Source organism: Pongo abelii, chromosome 17 (assembly GCF_028885655.2).
Source record: "Pongo abelii isolate AG06213 chromosome 17, NHGRI_mPonAbe1-v2.0_pri, whole genome shotgun sequence".
Taxonomy (NCBI): Eukaryota; Metazoa; Chordata; class Mammalia; order Primates; family Hominidae; genus Pongo; species Pongo abelii.
Window position 1 is genome coordinate 32,148,767 of NC_072002.2, and position 17,603 is coordinate 32,166,369.

At 41.0% G+C, this 17,603-nt stretch overlaps 1 protein-coding gene and 1 pseudogene across 1 annotated transcript in view; one reads left to right on the forward strand and one right to left on the reverse strand.

Annotated features, from left to right (window-relative positions):
* The window catches only part of LPIN2 (lipin 2), a 99,136-nt gene that overhangs the window by 12,143 nt on the left and 69,390 nt on the right, over positions 1 to 17,603 (forward strand). The gene's annotated exons all lie outside the window — the stretch shown is intronic.
* Positions 9,884 to 16,618, reverse strand: LOC103892950 (U1 small nuclear ribonucleoprotein C-like; annotated as a pseudogene).

The window sequence follows — 17,603 nt, forward strand, 5'->3', positions numbered from 1 at the left end:
CTGAGTCCTGGATTATGCATTGTCTTCTGTCTTGGCATGCCTCCTCATTTTGATGGAGCATATCCTCTAGCAGCTTTTTGAGAAAGGGTTTACAGGGAGGAAATTCTTTGAGAGCTTATGTGTCTGAAAATGTCTTTATTTGAGCCTCCTACCCAACTGATAGGCTAGCTATAGAATGCTAGAATGGAAATAGTTTTCCTTTAGAATTGTTACTTTTGAGAAGTTACTTTTTTTGAGAAGTCTCAAGTCTTTTTAATTTCTCTTTCTCTCTCCCTCCCTCTCCCCTCTCTTTTTCCCCGTTTTCCTATCCTTTCCCCCCTACCCATTTTTTTTTTTAGCACCTTTCTTTGTCTCTTTTTAAAGTATCTCATTACCATCTCTTGATGAAGCACCTTGGTTTGGGATTTGCCATCTCAGTTTTTGGACGAGACACAGTCTCTTAGGAGGGAACACAGGAAGTACCCACCTTACCTGGCTTCACAGTGAATCCTTACCCCTGGCCTTGTTTCGTTACTTAGACCTGGCTAGCAGGCTCTATTTCACCAGAGTCTCCGCAGGCCAGAGGGCATAAAAACACCCAGAGACTGTAGTGGGTATTTATCAGTCCTGGTGAGGCCCCTCCCCACAGGTAGAATCATCTGTAGCTGTGTACACTCATAATGTTGGGGAAGTGGCTGGCACTAGGTGCCGTACATCTGATGGAGGGCATGGTGTGTATCCTGCTTTGTGTAGTCGTGCCCATATGGTGATTTTGGAATCCTTTGCGTAGCCTTTAACATTGTCTATTAGCATGTTTCTGTCGTGACTGCCATAGGTGGAGCCCACAACAGTGCAGGTGTTTCTTTATCCTTTGAGCTGGGCACCTGGTGGGAACTTTCAATTTGGAAAATCATGTTTCTGACGCCAGGAAATTTCTTGTATGATTTATTTGATAATATCCAACCCCTGCCTTCCCCTACCTTTTTTTTCTCTCCTGTTTCTGTACTTTAAAAAGTCTACAAGTCAGATATTGGGGCCATTTTGGATTGATACTCTGATATTCATCTTTTTCCTCCTTTTGCCCATTCCTTTATCCTTGTTGGATTTACTGGGAGATTTGCTTTCTACATTTTCTCCTTCTCCTCCTCCTCCTTCTCCTCCTCCTCTTCCTCCTCCTTCCCCTCTTCCCCCTCGTCCTCCTTCTCCTCTTTCTCCTCCTCCTCCTCCTCTTCTTTTTAAAAGAAAAGAAAACAAAACAAAACAGAGATAGGGTCTCATGTTGCCCAAGTTGGTCTTGAACTTCCAGCCTTAAGCGATCCTCCCACCTCAGCCTCCTGAAGTGCTGAGATTACAGGTGAGACCCACCGTGCCTGGCTATTTTTTAATTTTTGTAGAGACAGGGTCTTGCTGTGTTTCCCAGGCTGGTATTTATTCTCTGACCCTTCTACAGAATGTCTTAATTTTACAATTGTGTGTTAATTTCCAAGAGTACTTTCTCATTCTTGGATGCTTATTTTTATTAGCGTCCTCTCCTAGCTGCTGGTGGGTTGCTGGCAGCCTTTGGCATTCCTTGGCTTGCAGATGCATCACCCCAATCTCTGCCTTTATATTCACATGGCGTTCTTCTGTGTGCATGTCTGTCTCTCTGTCCAGATTTCCTCTTTTTTTTTTTTCTTTTTTGAGACGGAGTTTTGCTCTGTCACCCAGGCTGGAGTGCAGTGGCGCGATCTCGGCTCACTGCAAGCTCCGCCTCCCGGGCTCACGCCATTCTCCTGCCTCAGCCTCCCAAGTAGCTGGGACTACAGGCTCCAGCCATCACGCCTGGCTAATTTTTTTTTTTTTTTTTTTTTTGTATTTTTAGTAGAGACGGGGTCTTTTTATAAGGACATCAGTCCTACTGGATTAGGGCCAGCCCTGATGACCTCGTTTTAACTTGAATACCTCTGTAAAGATCCCCTTTCCAAATAAGGTCACATTCTGAGCTACTAGAGGTTAGGACTTCAGCGTTTCTTTTTTGGAGGATATAGTTCAACCCAAACAGTGGGTTTTGAGAGTGGGGATAACACATGTGACATCCTCTGGGTTTAACAGGATGTCTAGTTACGGCAATATTTTTAAAGATGCTTTTAGTTACACCTATCTTCACTAATGATCAGAAAGAAACTCTTAGGAAGTAATTTTTAGATTACAACTGGAGATTTTTGTTCAGACTTGTGACTGCCAAAATTTCTGCATGTTCCTGAATGTTTAATGACAGTATCTGAGTTGTCTCATTTTCACTCTTGCTTTGTTTCTAAAGTCGTTTGAAGGTTGGCAAAATGACTAAAGAAAGAACAGCAGTGTCTTATGAGAAAGTAAACCCTATCTATATCCTGGCATAGTTACGTGAACATGTTAGCCAGGTTCTCATGCTCTGTCCCTCCATGTTATGCTCTATTTCTTTTTTCAGATATGAGCCTTCTTGGAGCTTTGTTGCTAAAAAAAAAAAATCTGTCATGTATTTTCCTGTTCTGGGCTCTAAAACGCTTTTATTTCCTTAAAGTGGCTCTTCCTGCTCTTCCTCCCTCTCTTCAGGCAGCAGCGCACCCTCTTTTATTTCCTTTATAATAGTTGTCCCACCCTAACATATGTTGTTGTTGTTGTCTGTGTCCCCACATTAGAATATAACCACTACAAGGGCAGGTACCTTGTCAGCCAAATTCACTGCTTGATCCCCAGCTCTCAGAATAGACACTGCTGTTGAGCAGATCAGTGAGTGAAACAGGCCTTGTTTTCTGACTTTCAAGTGCTGTTTCGCTGACTTGCTGTTGCTCTTGGAAGTCCTTCTCTCTTGTTGAAGTAGCTTAGTATGCAAGTCAGCTTGTGATAACACACTGGTGCAGCCTTACTTGGCATTTGTTTTGCAGAACTACTTAAAAATAGCCTAAATCTGAGTGATTGGTGGCATTGATTGCAGCAGTGCCGTTGGTATGGCCACAGCCTTTCCCTTTACCCAACTGTCCTCCCAGAGCCAGGAAAGGGAGGTCCCTCTCCTTACATTTCTGAAGATTCCGTTGTGGTCCTGGTGGGCACCATGCAGAATTTAATAAAGCAGGGCATGAAACTTGAGCTGTGTTTTGATTGACATTGGGAAAGACTCCTCTGCAGAACACAGGCACAGGGTGCCTGGAGCTGCCTGGCACTGGGAACTCTGCCTCACGGTCACCATGTTCTGTTTAACTGAGACAAGGAGAGACACTTCAGGCACTTCCAAAGGAAAGAGTAGGGAAGTAGTGAATTCATGCTTACCGATCTAGCATACTTCCCTCTGGGAAGCTGGGGGACTGCATCCTTGAGAGCTAAAGGCAAGAAATTGGAGGTGTTTGAAAAACAAGTCTGTGGCATGGGGGGTAAGGAATCCTCCTGCCGCTTCTATGACATCAGCTAAGTAAGCTGATGAATTGGTGATTTTTGTTTGTTTCTTATTGAGTTATACTGCTTCTAGTAATTATGGAAGAGCCTGCTCTCCCCCCACAGGAGTCATTAAACAATGATTGATGCCATATGTAAGGTTGGTGAATTGTTTATGCAGCAGGAGTCACCTTTTGATCAGAATTGGGACACTGTCTTGGTTTCATTGTGGCACACTGCAGAGTTATAGGCATAGTGGCCTGGTACTCTGATGTCTTGAAAGTGACTGCTGTAGCTTTGACTTCATTAATGTTCCTTTGAATTTGTTATGTTTAGAAAAATACAAGCCTCTGCCGGGTGCAGTGGCTCATGCTTGTAATCCCAGCACTTTGGGAGGCTGAGGTGGGTGGATCACATGAGGTCAGGAGTTCAAGACCAGCCTGGCCAACAGAGTAAAACCGCATCTCTACTAAAAAAAAAAACCAAAAATGAGTCCAGACACAGTGGCTCAAGCCTGTAATTCCAGTACTTTGGGAGGCCAAGGCCGGAGGATCACCTGAGGTCAGGAGTTTGAGACCAGCCTAGACAACATGGCGAAACCCCGTTTCTACTAAAAATACAAAAATTAGCCAGGCGTGGGGGTGGGCACCTGTAATCCTAGCTACTCGGGAGGCTGAAGCAGGAGAATTGCTTGAATCTGGAAGGTGGAGGTTGCAGTGAGCCGAGATCGTGCCACCGCACTCCAGCCTAGGTGAGGGAGTGAGACTCCGTCTCAAAAAAAAAAAAAAAAAAAAAATACAAGCCTCCAAAAATGAAATGTACATATTTATGATGTGTTGATTCTGGCACCTCTTATGCAGAAGTTTACCATTAGCAAGTATAGCAAACTTGGTGCCATTGGCAAGGCCTTTGTGGAACCAAATGATGCTTTGTTTGGAGAGGGTGGGATGTGGGTCTATTGTTCTGGGATATATATGATATTCAGTGGATAGATAAAGATATTGGTCGGGTGTGGTGGCTCACGCTTGTAATCCCAGCACTTTGGAAGGCCGAAGCAGGTGGATCACGACGTCAGGAGATCGAGACCATCCTTGCTAACACAGTGAAACCCCCTCTCTACTAAAAATACAAAAAATTAGCCGGGTGTGATGGTGGGCGCCTGTAGTCCCAGCTACTCGGGAGGCTGAGGCAGGAGAATGGCATGAACCCGGGAGCCGGAGCTTGCAGTGAGCTGAGATGGCGCCACTGCACTCCAGCCTGGGTGACAGAGAGAGACTCTGTCTCAAAAAAAAAAATAAAATAAAGATATTATCCTGGGAGGTAAGCATGTAGTCGTATCTTTTCTGCAGCGTCACCATGCCTGTTGAAATGGAGATGTTGGATGATGTAATTGATGGACATTATAAAAGAACCAATGTAACGCTTTTATTTTTGGGTTGGAGTCTTGCACTGTCGCCAGGCTGGACTGCAATGGTGCTATCTCGGCTCACTGCAACCTGCGACTCCCGGGTTCAAGCTATTCTCCTGCCTCAGCCTCCCGAGTAGCTGGGATTACAGGCATGCACCACCACACTTAGCTAATTTTTTGTATTGTTAGTAGAAATGGGGTTTCACTGTGTTGGCCAAGATGGTCTCAATCTCCTGACATCATGATCCGCCCGCCTCGGCCTCCCAAAGTGCTGGGATTATAGGCGTGAGCCACCGCGCCCAGCCATAACATTTTATTAATAAGTCTTAAGTTTGTCCATAGAGCTAATTACCTCTAATTCTTCAGTTTTGCCCTCCATTATACATGTATAATAAGGAAGCTTGGTACCCTGCTTAAAAAATGTGACTGTGAAGGAACATGACCAGAAACTTACACAATGAAATGTACTTTGCACTTTAGGGACAGTGTATACATTTCATCTATGCTGTCATTCTGGAAAACATTTTGAAACACCCTTTCCTTTTTAAATTGCTTTCAGAGTCTCACAGTGTATCCTTTTATCCCCAGCGGTGGAAAATCTTTACCCTTCAAGGTAGATTAGGTTTTTGGAAATAGCCAGAAGCCATTCAAAGCAACATCTGATGAACCATGCATGTCAGATGAATCATATTTACTTTTGGAGTATAAGAGTTCTGTGACTGTGGTATTGACACTCATTTTTATCCTGTGTAGCACCTAAATTAAATTTAAAGATAGTTCTTTCAGGAAGAAAGGGGAGCCCTCATGTCATGTTACACAGTGGTGTATCAGTGGAATTAATTTATTGTAGCCTTCAGAGGTGATTGATTTAAAAGACAATATTCATACTAGGGTATACATGTGACTAAACAGTTTTACACCAAAACTTGGAAGAAGAGAAAATACTGGGGACAAATAGGCTGAAGAGTGGGGTTCAGCTGGATGAGTCTTAAGGCATAGGGAAATGGTTTGGAAAGTTAAAACATGCAAAGAGCTGATGATTGAAGCATTTAGATTTAGAAAGTCATTTGTTTTCCTTTCCAGTGTCCCTCATTATTAAATAGCTCCTTGATGGCTGGAATCCTATCCTAACAGTCATCTGCTAAACACTTACTATGGCATAGGTCTTGGAACTGTTCAGTTCATTGTTCTTTTTTAATGAAAAGAAAAAAGAAAACTAGCATTTATTAAGCAGCTGGTAGTTTCCAGGCACCACCTCATGGGATCCTCACAGCAGTCCTACCTGACAGGTGCTCTGAACCCTGCTATATGAAGGGGGCCTGTGAAGCTTAGGTTGACCTGAAACTGAAGAAAGTTCCATCCTGGAGGTAGGTCCGTGGCAAGTGGGAGAGCTGTGGTGTAAAACTCCCTGTCTAAATTCAGCGAAGTCATGTGCTTGCCGGCCCACCCCTAATGTGTTTGTGGGAACCCAGTCAGAACAGGCTTATCAATACGGGGCCATATACCATCTGTTTAAACCAGTGGTTCTCAGCACCCGCCGGGGACATTCAGAAATAACCGGAGACATTTTTTTGGCTGTCACAACTGAGGAGGATGCTACTGGCATCTGGTGGTTGGAGGCCAGGGCTGCTACACTCCTCACCTCCCAAGCAAAGAATTATCTGACCAAAACTGTCAATATGCTGAGAAAACCTGTATCTAAACTATTAAAAGCTGTAAATCCAAAGAAAAGATAAATGTTTGAGGGGATGGATAGCCCATTTACCCTGATTTGAGCATTACACATTGTATACATGTATAAAATATTATTACATGTCCTCCCCAACTATCATTAAAAAAATTTTTTAAAGCTATAAATCCAGTCACCACCCCCATGGCCCGGCCTCCATGGCCACCAGTGGCCTTGCAGAAGCCTTGTCCTTTGCCAGCTGCCCTAGGGAGCCTGAGCATAGGTCTGCTACACAGATCTACACTGACCTGCAGGGCACAGGTCTGGGGCAGCTTGGCTTGTGATAACCCACCTGTTCCTTTAGCTAAATTCTCTTCAAAAAACTTTCCTAGAGGTCTGAAATGAAGAAGAAAAACACTTACTGCCTTTGTATTTTGGGTTTGTGATACACAGAGCCTTCTAAAGTGCAGGACCCAGGACTAAAGGCAGTATTGGTACCTGAGATATTACAGGCACTGAGAAAATTCTTGAATGATAGGCATACATTTATGTACAGTCTGTACTACTTCATTTTAAGGGCGGTTACTGTGTGGTGTAAGGCTAGATTGAGCATATTTTAACTACTTTGGCTGGGAAGTAATTGACTTTTTCAATACCTGTATGCTCTCATCTTTCAAATAGCAGTATGGTTTAGAACCAGGGGTTTTTTACTTGGGGTCTGCAGACTAACAATAGAGGGGTTCCGTCGGATCCTCAGAGCACAAATCTGTGTATGATTGTGTGGGTATACATGTATGCTGCTGGTTTGCATGTTTTCTGTAAAGAGGGTATATTACAAAGCTTAGTTGGGTTCTCAGAAATGAGAATGGCACAAACTACTCATGGGCTATATATATTCTCTAGGGTTACTTCTAGATGTTTAGAAGCTAAGATTAGGAATTTGTGTTGAGATCAGAAGTGGATTTGTTGTGGTCCAGTGTAATTTTTGACTGAAGGAAGAAGCTCTCTGTTGTGTGTAGGTATACGTAAAATGAAAGTTACACGTAATTTTTTGTTGAAGTTATTGCTGTGGAATCACCAAGCTCATGGTAAAAACTAAGTTGTGGGAAATACTTTGCTTTCTACTTAGTAGAGTTGAACGCTCAGAAAGCCATAGTTTTCGAAATGTGAGATTGTTTTACCTAGAAGGATACATAGAAATTATCTAGAAATTCACTTTTTGGGTGAGGAAATTGAGGGTTAATGATATTCAGTGAGTTGCTCAAATAACCTAGGAAGTTTGTAACAGTATAGGAATAGAAGATGATATTTATAGCCAAGAACGAATATATTCTCATTTTAAACTATGGACTATATTGACATTGCTTTACATTTCAATTAGAGTTTTATTGCATAATTTTAATTCCTATTTTTCTTCTTCTACCTTTTTTCTTTCTTCTTTCTTCCTTCTTCCTTTCTTCTTTTTTCTTCCTCCATCAGAGTCTCGCTCTGTTTCCCAGGCTGGAGCGCAGTGGTGCAATCATGGCTTATTGCACACTCAACCTCCTGAGCTCAAGCCATCCTCCCACCTCAGCCTCTGAGTACTACAGATGTACACTACCACACCTGGCTAATATTTAAATTTTTTTTTTTTTTTTTTTTTTGAGATGGGTCTCACTGGCTGGAGTGCAGTGGTGCTATCTCAGCTCACTGCAAGCTCCGCCTTCCAGGTTCACGCCATTCTCCTGCCTCAGCCTCCCAAGTAGCTGGGACTACAGGCGCCCACCACCACGCCTGGCTAATTTTTTTTTTTTTGTATTTTTAGTAGAGACGGTGTTTCACTGTGTTAGCCAGGATGGTCTCCATCTCCTGACCTTGTGATCTGCCCGCCTGGGCCTCCCAAAGTGCTAGGATTACAGGCATGAGCCACCGCGCCCGGCCTAAAGATTTTTTATAGAGATGAGATCTCACTACTGTATTGCCCAGGCTGGTCTTGAACTCCTGGAACTCAAGATCTTCCCACCTTGGCCTCCCAAAGTGTTGGGATTACAGGTGTGAGCCACCATGCCTGGCCCCATTGCATAATTTTCTAATTGTAGTAAGATTCAGCCATTTTTGAATGTATGATTTCATGGTATTAACTACCATTTACTATGTTGTACAACAATCACTGCTATTTCCAAAATTTTTCATGACTCTAAACTCTGTAACCATTAAGCAATAACTCTCCATTTCCCCCAGTCGCTGGTAACCTCTAATTACCTTTTATTTATGAATTTGCCTATTGTAGATATTTCACATAATTGGAATCATATGACATTTGTCCTTTTGTGTCAGGCTTATTTCCTTTAGCATGTTTTCAGGGTTCGTCCATGTTGTGGCATGTATCAGAACTTCACTTATTTTCATGACTGAATGATATTCCATTGTATGGATATAACACATTTTGTTTCTCCATTCATCTGTTGATGGACAGTTGTGTTGTTTCCACATTTTGGCTGTTGTGAATAATGCTGCCGTGAACCCTGGTGTACAAATGTCTGTTTTCAGTTCTTTTGTGTATGTACCTGGGAGTGAAATTGCTGGATTATATGGCAATTCTATATTTTTTATTGTATTATACTTTTTTTTTTTTTGAGTTGGAGTCTCACTCTGTCGCCCAGGCTAGAGTGCAGTGGCGCTATCTCAGCTCACTGCAACCTCCGCCTCCTGTGTTCGGCAGTTCTCTACCTCAGCCTCCCAAGTAGCTGGGATTACAGGCACACACCACCACACCCAGCTAATTTTTGTATTTTTAGTAGAGATAGGGTTTCGCCATCTTGGCCAGGCTGATCTTGAATTCCTGACCTCATGATCCACCCACCTCCCCCTCCCAAAGTGCTGGGATTATAGGCGTGAGCCTCCGTGCCTGGCCTTATTATTATTTTTTGAGACAGGCCCTCACTCTGGTGCCCAGGCTGGAGTGTAGTGACATGGTCTCGGCTCACTGCAGCCTCGACCTCTTGGGCTCAAGCAGTCCTCCCACCTCAGCCTTCTCAGGAGCTGTGATTATAGGTGTACACCACCACACCTGGCTCATTTTGTTTATTTTTTGTAGAAACAGGGTCTCACTATGTTGCCTACGCTGGTCTCTAACTCCTGGGCTCACGTGATCCTCCCACCTTAGTCCGCCCCAGTGTGAGCCACTGTGCCCAGCCTGGTAATTCCATATTTAGCTTTTGAGAAACCACCAAACTTGTTTTCTACAGTGGTTACACCATTTTACATTCTCACCAATAGTGCACAAGTGTTTCAGTTTCTCCAGTTTTCTTTCTAACATATATTTTCCTTTTTTAAAAAAAGTTGACAATTTTATTTTCATATTTCACAATATAAATAAAAACTGCACTTTTTTTGTCCCACTTCTCCACTCCAAAACTATTCTCTCTTTAATAGGAAGGGGGAGCACCTTTTCTGTATCAGGCTGATAAGAAAACACCCAGGGTCACAGCATTGTGATCTCCTGGTGAAGTAGAGCAAGTAATATAAAACTGATATAGGGAGGCCTCCCCTCTATCCTTTCTGTCTGCTCGAGTCATTCTGGGCCAAGTGGGCACCATCATGGGACAAGCAAGAGGTCTCATCATTGGGGGCCCAGGTATCATTGGCATGTGGCCTCCCATGGGCAGCCTCATTCAAGGAGCAGGTCCCACTGGCATCATCTCAGGAGGAGGGCCCCATATGGGGTGCTGGCATCATACCAGGGTGAGGAGGACCCAGAAGACTGGAGGGAGGTGATATCATTGTCCCTGCCGGTGGGGGAGCAGAGATTGAAGTAGGAAGTATCTTTCCTTGTTGAAATGCAACCCTTGTTTTGTCAGTCAGGCTCTGAACCTGTTATTCCATCCATTTCTACTAGTAATCTTTGACATTCTGTCTCTGTTTCCTACCACTGCAATATGTCTTTCTCATAAATGGAGAGTCATGGGTGAGGTGTGTATTGCAGTAGTCATGGCCATTGGCCACTCTGTTCCTTTTTAACAGAAACTATAGCCATCATAGTGGGTATGAATTGGTATCTCATTGTGGTTTTGATTTGCCTTTCCCGGATGGTTAATGATGTTGAGCATCCTTTCATGTATTTATTTGCCATTTTGTATATCTTCTTTGAAGAAGGGTTTATCTAGATCCTTTGCCCATATTTTAATTGAGTCATTTGTCTTTTTGTTGTTGTAGGAATTTTTAAATATATTCTAGAGTTAAACTCCCCGATTTGCAAATGTTTTCTTACATTCTGTATGATTCTTTTTCTTGATCATGTCCTTTGATACAAAAAAAAAGTAATTTTAGTGAAATCCAGTTTATCTACTTTTTGTTACTCATGCTTTTGGTGTTATATCTGAGAATCATTTGCCAAATCCAAGATCATGAAGATTTACCCTATGTTTTCTTCTAAGAGTTTTATGGTTTTAGGTCATTAATCCATTTTGAGTTAATTTTTTAATATGGTGTAAAGTAGGGTTCCAACTTCATTCTTTTGCATATAGAAACTTAGTTGTGTCAGCACCATCTGTTGAGAAGACTATTCCTTCCGCCATACAGTGGATTTGGTACTCTTGTCAAATATCAATTGGCCATAAATGTTTGGGTTTATTTCTGGACTCTCAAGTCTATTCCATTGGTCTGTATGTCTGTTTTATGCCAGTACCACACTGTTTTGATTACTGTATTTTTTTTTTTTTTTTTTTTGAGACAGAGTCTCACTCTGTCACCCAGGCTGGAGTGCAGTGGTGCAATCTCAGCTCACTGCAGCCTCCGCCTCCTGGGTTCAAGCGATTCTCCTGCCTCAGCCTCCCGAGTGGCTGGGACCACAGGAGCCTGCCACCACACCTGGCTAATTTTTGTATTTTTTGTAGAGACGGGGTTTCACCGTGTTGGCCAAGCTGGTCTCGAACTCCTGACCTCAAGTGATCTGCCCGCGTTGGCCTCCCAAAGTGATGGGATTACAGGCGTCAGCTACTGCACCCAGCCTGATTACTGTAACTTTATAGTAAGTTTTGAAATCAAGAAATGGAAGTCTTCCAACTTTGCTCTTTTTCAGTATTATTTTGGCTAGTCAGGGCCCCTTGTAACTCCATGTGAATTTGAGGCTTTTGGAATTTTGATAGGGATTGCCTTGAATTTGAAGATCGCTTTAGGTAATATTGGCATCTTAACAATATTGAGTCTTCCTATTCATGAACACGGATGTCCTTCTGTTTACTGAGGTTCTCTTTAATTTTTTTTTCAGTGATTTTTGCAATTTTAGTTGTACAAGCTTTCACTTCCTTCGTTAAATTTATTCCTAGGCATTTTTTTCTTTTAGATGCATTGCATAATGTTTGAGATTTTAGAAATAGTTAGCATAGTAAATCTGAATTTCAGCTTAAATAATGAGTCTAAGAAGGTACTGTGGAAGACATCTTGAGCTCTAGCTGGTTTGTCCTTGGATATTTAACATAACCTCTCTCTCAACCTCCATTTCTTCGTCTGTAAAATATAGAGATAAAGCAAATCTGTCTTTAATGAAAATTGTGTAGATCAGAGATAATATATGCAAAGGATTAATTCCAGGGTGTGGCTTAGAGTGAATACTAAATAAATAGTGCTTGGCTGCCAGGATTGTGTTTTCTTCTATGATTTGAATACAAATACCTATGTTGTACTTGAAGTATACTTTTAAAAACTGAATACAATTAATTTGTTGCAAAGGCTGAAGATTTTTACACAAACTAAATGCCCTGTTCCTGAGAGAGCCTTTTTGTGTTAAAGTTTGTTGAGTCTGGAAGAAAAATAAAATGAAATGTCACACTTGTTCTGTTTCAGTGGTGCTTTATCCTTAGAAGAGGGAGCATTTCTTCTAATGTTGCAACTTTCAGATGCCTCTTTGCTTTTTGAATCCTATCTGTGTCTTGACATTACAAGGTTAAATCTTAGACATTACCAGCATTTAACTTGAAAGAGTAGCAAAGCTGACTAACTTTTCCCCTTTTCTTTTACTACTTAGTGCATTGAGGCTTTACCCTCACTGGAGAATGCAATTACTGCCACCATCTGGAATTGGATTCATCTGTATGTGTAGAATGTAACTTACATATAAAACTGAGTATCAGTGTTTCAGTTTTTCTCTTTTTGTTACACATCTTAGTCAAGCTTTAGATTGAAGTAGGCAGATTCACTAAGTGTAATAATTTAATAATTCATTTACTTTCATTTTAATTTAAATTTCACCAATTAAATAAAATTCTTCATAACACTTAAATATAGCATTAGAATTTCTAAACATTGTGAAACTAAATTCTTTATTCTCATAGCAAAGTATATTAGTCATTTTTGCCGTTTCTCCTGAAGAGCATAAATGAGTCTGCATTCAAGAATATGGAATGTTGCACGTTCTGATGGGGAAGTAGAGTGGCAGAATATGGTCAGGTTGAGAAGCATGGAAGTTTGAAAAAGAACCAGAAATTTGGAGAGAGAGCTGACCACAGAAACAAAGGAGGGTTGCCAGATTCTGTTGGGGACCCATTTAAGGCTACAGATCAGTAATTTATACTGTTACCCATCTGGCCTGCTGGCAGCACTCATGATGATTCTTTTTTTTTTTTGAAACAGTCTCTCGCTCTGTTGCCCAGGCTGGAGAACAGTGGTATGATCTTGGCTCACTGCAACCTCCGCCTCAGCCTCCTGAGTAGCTGGGATTACAGGCATGAGCCACCACACTCAGCTAGTTCTTGTATTTTTAGTAGAGATGAAGTTTCACTGTGTTGGCCAGGCTGGTCTCGAACTCTTGACCTCAAGTGATCCACCCTCCTGGTTTCTAAGTACAGTACTTAACATTACAGCAGCCGTTCGTTTCTATAGATGGAAGAAGGTGGCAGGAAGAAGAGTAATTACTAAGAGTAATTTACTAAGTAAAGCTGATTACAAGTATCTTTTAAATAAAAAATTTTTAAGTAATTGAAAGAGATCACAGCAACAGAACAGTTTAAACAACCATCACCAGTTTTTCAGGTGGCCGAGAAAATCTTGAATTAGAACTGTTGGGAGGAACCAGCTGTGGAAGAGAAAATTGGAGTCAAAGATGGACCTGAAATGTCCACGTGGAAAAAAATAAGTCAAGGAATGTGAGGATGAGGGGTTCCTACATGGTGCCGACACATTTTGTGATAATTTTCACTTATATTTTCTTTGGATTGTCTTAATGATATAATCAACTCTTGCTCACCTTATTTGTTGTTTGTTGCTGTTTTTTGGGGACAAGCTTTAAGCTATCTCACTTTTTGATCTGAAGCATAGGAACCCAGCACTGGCTTCTTCCAGCACCTTCACTTGGCCTCAGTGTTGTGATGCCACCCCTGTTATTGTGAGTCTATAACAAGTAATTTGTTTCTGAAAAGGTTAAAGCACTACACTTTGAAAATTATTTAGTGTTTTAAAATTTGATGATAGTAAGACTTGCATTTCAACAGGATTTTTTTAGTTTGAATGAAATGGGGGTGATATAACCCTAGAACAGAAAATCGTATACTTAAGGGTGTCATCACTGTGCAAACTGCTATTCAGAGGTGAAATGGGAGAAGAGAAAGACACATTTAAACAGAAACAATTAGGCAATTAACAGGCCCCCTCTTCACCCCCGACCTCCACCCCTGTCAAGCAACTGAGGCCTCAGGAGCAGAACAGGGGGTTTTCCATTTCTTTTGGCTTTATTTTGTTGAAAATGTTATGCAAAAGTTGTGACATGAGTCAGGCCATAATTATTCTGATCCTAAATTAGGCTGTTCAGCTTTACTCTCTTAATGTTCAGATGCACTTGACTGCTACAGCCAGGCAACTCTCAGTATTGTCTCTCTTGTCTCCAAATAGTGGGTAAAAGCTTGACCTCGAACATTTGTGTTGGAAGGGTTAGACCGCAGAGGTTGTTTGGTCCTAAGCTCCTTAAACTGCGATATGTACACTGAGCATACTCTAATTCTTACAGTAAATGTGTTGCATTAACCTTTGAACTTGAAAGAAGAAAGCTTTGGCCAGTTAGTCTTTCTTTTTTTTTTTTCCCCCCCCACATTAAAAAAATAGACTTATCAGAATAGACAACAAAATGTGTGAATTTTAAAGATAAATGACAAGTCTTCAAAGAAGTTTATCTTTGGGAGAGTCACTTTAAGCTGGGCCTCTGACCTCAGGAGACCCTCCCTTGTTTTTTCACTTCTGTTCCTGGAAAGATCTGTTTGCATTTGTTTATTCACTCACAGTTCAGTGAAATTGCCAGCCACTAGCTATCTTGTTTAGAATTTTGAGATTGTATGAGGATATTATGAAACACTGGAACTTGAGTAAACTATATAACGATTACCCAATGAGCAGTTAAACTACAAATGTTTGAAAAACCCAAGAGTGGTAGCAAGAGGAATTTTATCTTGGTTTTGAATAAAACGTCAGTCCCTTTGGGGTTGTTTTCATAAACAGTGAATTATAAGTGATTCCATTTAGGAGAAGAAACACTTCATATGCTTTCCTGTAGATGTTGAGAGCCATTTGGCTCTAAATGAAAACATTTGTTTCAGGTGAGCCATGGTCCTTTACATGTTCCCTTTGTCATGAGGAGCCTTGAAAATGCAGAAATGCACTTAGGTTCTTCACTATAGAGGAATTCCGGTGGGTGTTATGAAATTCTTTGTAATTGAGGTTATAAAATATTTTCATGATTTTTTAATAATCAAAACTTAGTTTTGTCATATCTTCATTGGTAATCCAGGAGCAAGGTGTTGTGTTTCCATAGTATGGCCACTGGAGGGAGTACAATTATTTTCATGTTTTATGGTAAAATAACATGCTTGTGGTGTAAAGGTATTTCTGTTGAACCAGGTTAGTACAGCTTCAGATAAGCAAATTCTAGCTAGAAAGTTTTAAATAAATCATTATACCCTCTTAAAAAGCCCTGTATACCTAGTCTTACATACTTACGGGGTTAGTAGTAGAAAAAACAAAAACAAAAAAGGTATATATTTTACTTAGCATCATTAAAGTTGTGGAATCTGAACAAGATTCTGTTTTTCCTAACTAGCATTTTAGCTTTGTTTCCCTAAGTTAGACTATTTTTTTTGAAAGAGTTAAGTCTTGGGAAAAAGACTTCCAAATTCTATGCACTTTTTAAAAAAGATGATTGAAGATGTTATACAAAAGTAAAAAGTAGCTTTTCTCAGTATTCATTTATTTTTATTTTAGCCTGTAGAGAAAAAGTTTGACAATACAGTAGCGTTTTCCTTTGAAAATCATAGGGATGATTAAGAATTGTTGGTTGTGATTTTAACATTTATCCATCAAGACTGAAAAGTGCCACCTTGCAGATAGTGGGGGTGGAAGCAGAACTTTGGCTACCAGCCTTGAAGGTCAGGGTGATCCACAGGTGGCCATAGGAGGAAACTTAGGTGTGTGCCTGTTGGCAACACAGATGTTTAGAAAATGAGCTCACTTCTGATGGGTCCATAGTACATGTTCCTTGCAGTCAGGACATTCCGGGAGTCATCAGCTAAAACAAGGAAACGATACAAACACTAGCAGGAAACCCCCAAATGACCGGCTTGGGTGCCTCGCCTGTTGTGTAAGCTGCGTTGTAGGCAAGAGTTGCTGAGCAGAATTCTACCCGCTGACCTCTGCCCTGCTGGATCTCCACCACGCCTCACTTGCTAAGCCTTTGCTCCTGCCTCTTGTCAGCCTCCTCCTGCCGATCCCCAGCATGTTCTTTCTTGGTCTCTGCTTGGCATAACACAAAAAAGCACTGAACCAGAAACTGGGAGGCTTCTTCTCCCTGGCACCTTTGCTGACCAGTTGGGTGACATTGGGCTAATTGCCTGACCTCTTTCTGGGCCTCAGTTTCCTCACATTTAAAATGGATATGGTTTTTGTCTTTCTTCTGTCCACCCTCCTTACAGTTTTCCCCTTCTCCTGCTATCCAGTTGAATATTTTCTCATCTCTTCTACATTTTATTTCCTCTGCCCCTCTAACTTTTCTTTTTTTCACCTTCTTAGGTTTCTATTTAATCTCTCTTTCTCCTACTAGCCTCCCCTTCTTGCTGACCTCTGGCTTCTTCCATTTTTCTCCACGGGCAGCACCCCAATATCTGGTTTTTATCACTACCATCCGATGCCAAGGATCCTGAACTGCAGTAGATCATGGATGAAAAGATTTAAATTTTTATTCATTGCATAAAATTTAGGCCATAAAAACCTAAACAATTCTCTTCTGGAAGTAGGAGTTTGTGTACATGATGTGTATTGAATTAGATCGCAAGCGACTGGGCACTTTGGTGTGCTGCAGGCCCACGATACTATGCTGGGCTAGAAGGCAAGCAGGAAAACATGCTGCATGCAAGATAAGTTTTGCCATTTCTAATTTTGGTGAAATTGATTTTTAATTCTGCCACTTAATGTTTTTACTATATGAACCTTGGTGGTGTGTTACTGTATTGAGCATCACCAGACACCTATTACTTGGTCAAACATTTGAAAATTTTGTCTTTTGTGAAGTTTAGATGCAGAGAAAAAGGTTTAATGTGAAGATTAAATGGATGTGGATCAGCTAGTATATTGTTGATGAATTAACTAAATACTTTAAAAGGAATGATGAACAATCCAGTTGTCCTCAGTTCTTCCTTACCTATAACTTGCCTGAATGTGCTTTTCCCCACCTTGTTCTCAAGATTGTCTCGGGGCCTTAGAGCAGCATTGTCCAATAGAAATATAATGTGAGCCATATGTGTAATTTCAAATTTTCTAGTAATCACATTTTAAAAAGTGGAAAAAGAAAAAACTAGGTAAAAGTAAATGTAATATCTTATTTAACTCAGTATATCCAAAATATCCTTTAAACATGTAGTATATATTAGAAATTATGAGATTATTTTATTCTCTTTTCATTCTTAGTCTTGGAAATCCAGTGTGTATTTTACACTTGGAGCACATTGCAGTTGGTGCTGGCCTCACTGCCAGTGCTTGGTAGCCACATGTGGCTAATGGCTGTTTGTGATGAGCAGCACAATCCTAGACAATGGTATGAAAAAAATAGTGTATCTTAATTCAGAAATCTAATATGTTTGTCCATGTGAGTTAAGTGTGTTTGCGGCTTTTAGAAAAATTCAGTTAAAATTACGATGCGTTGAC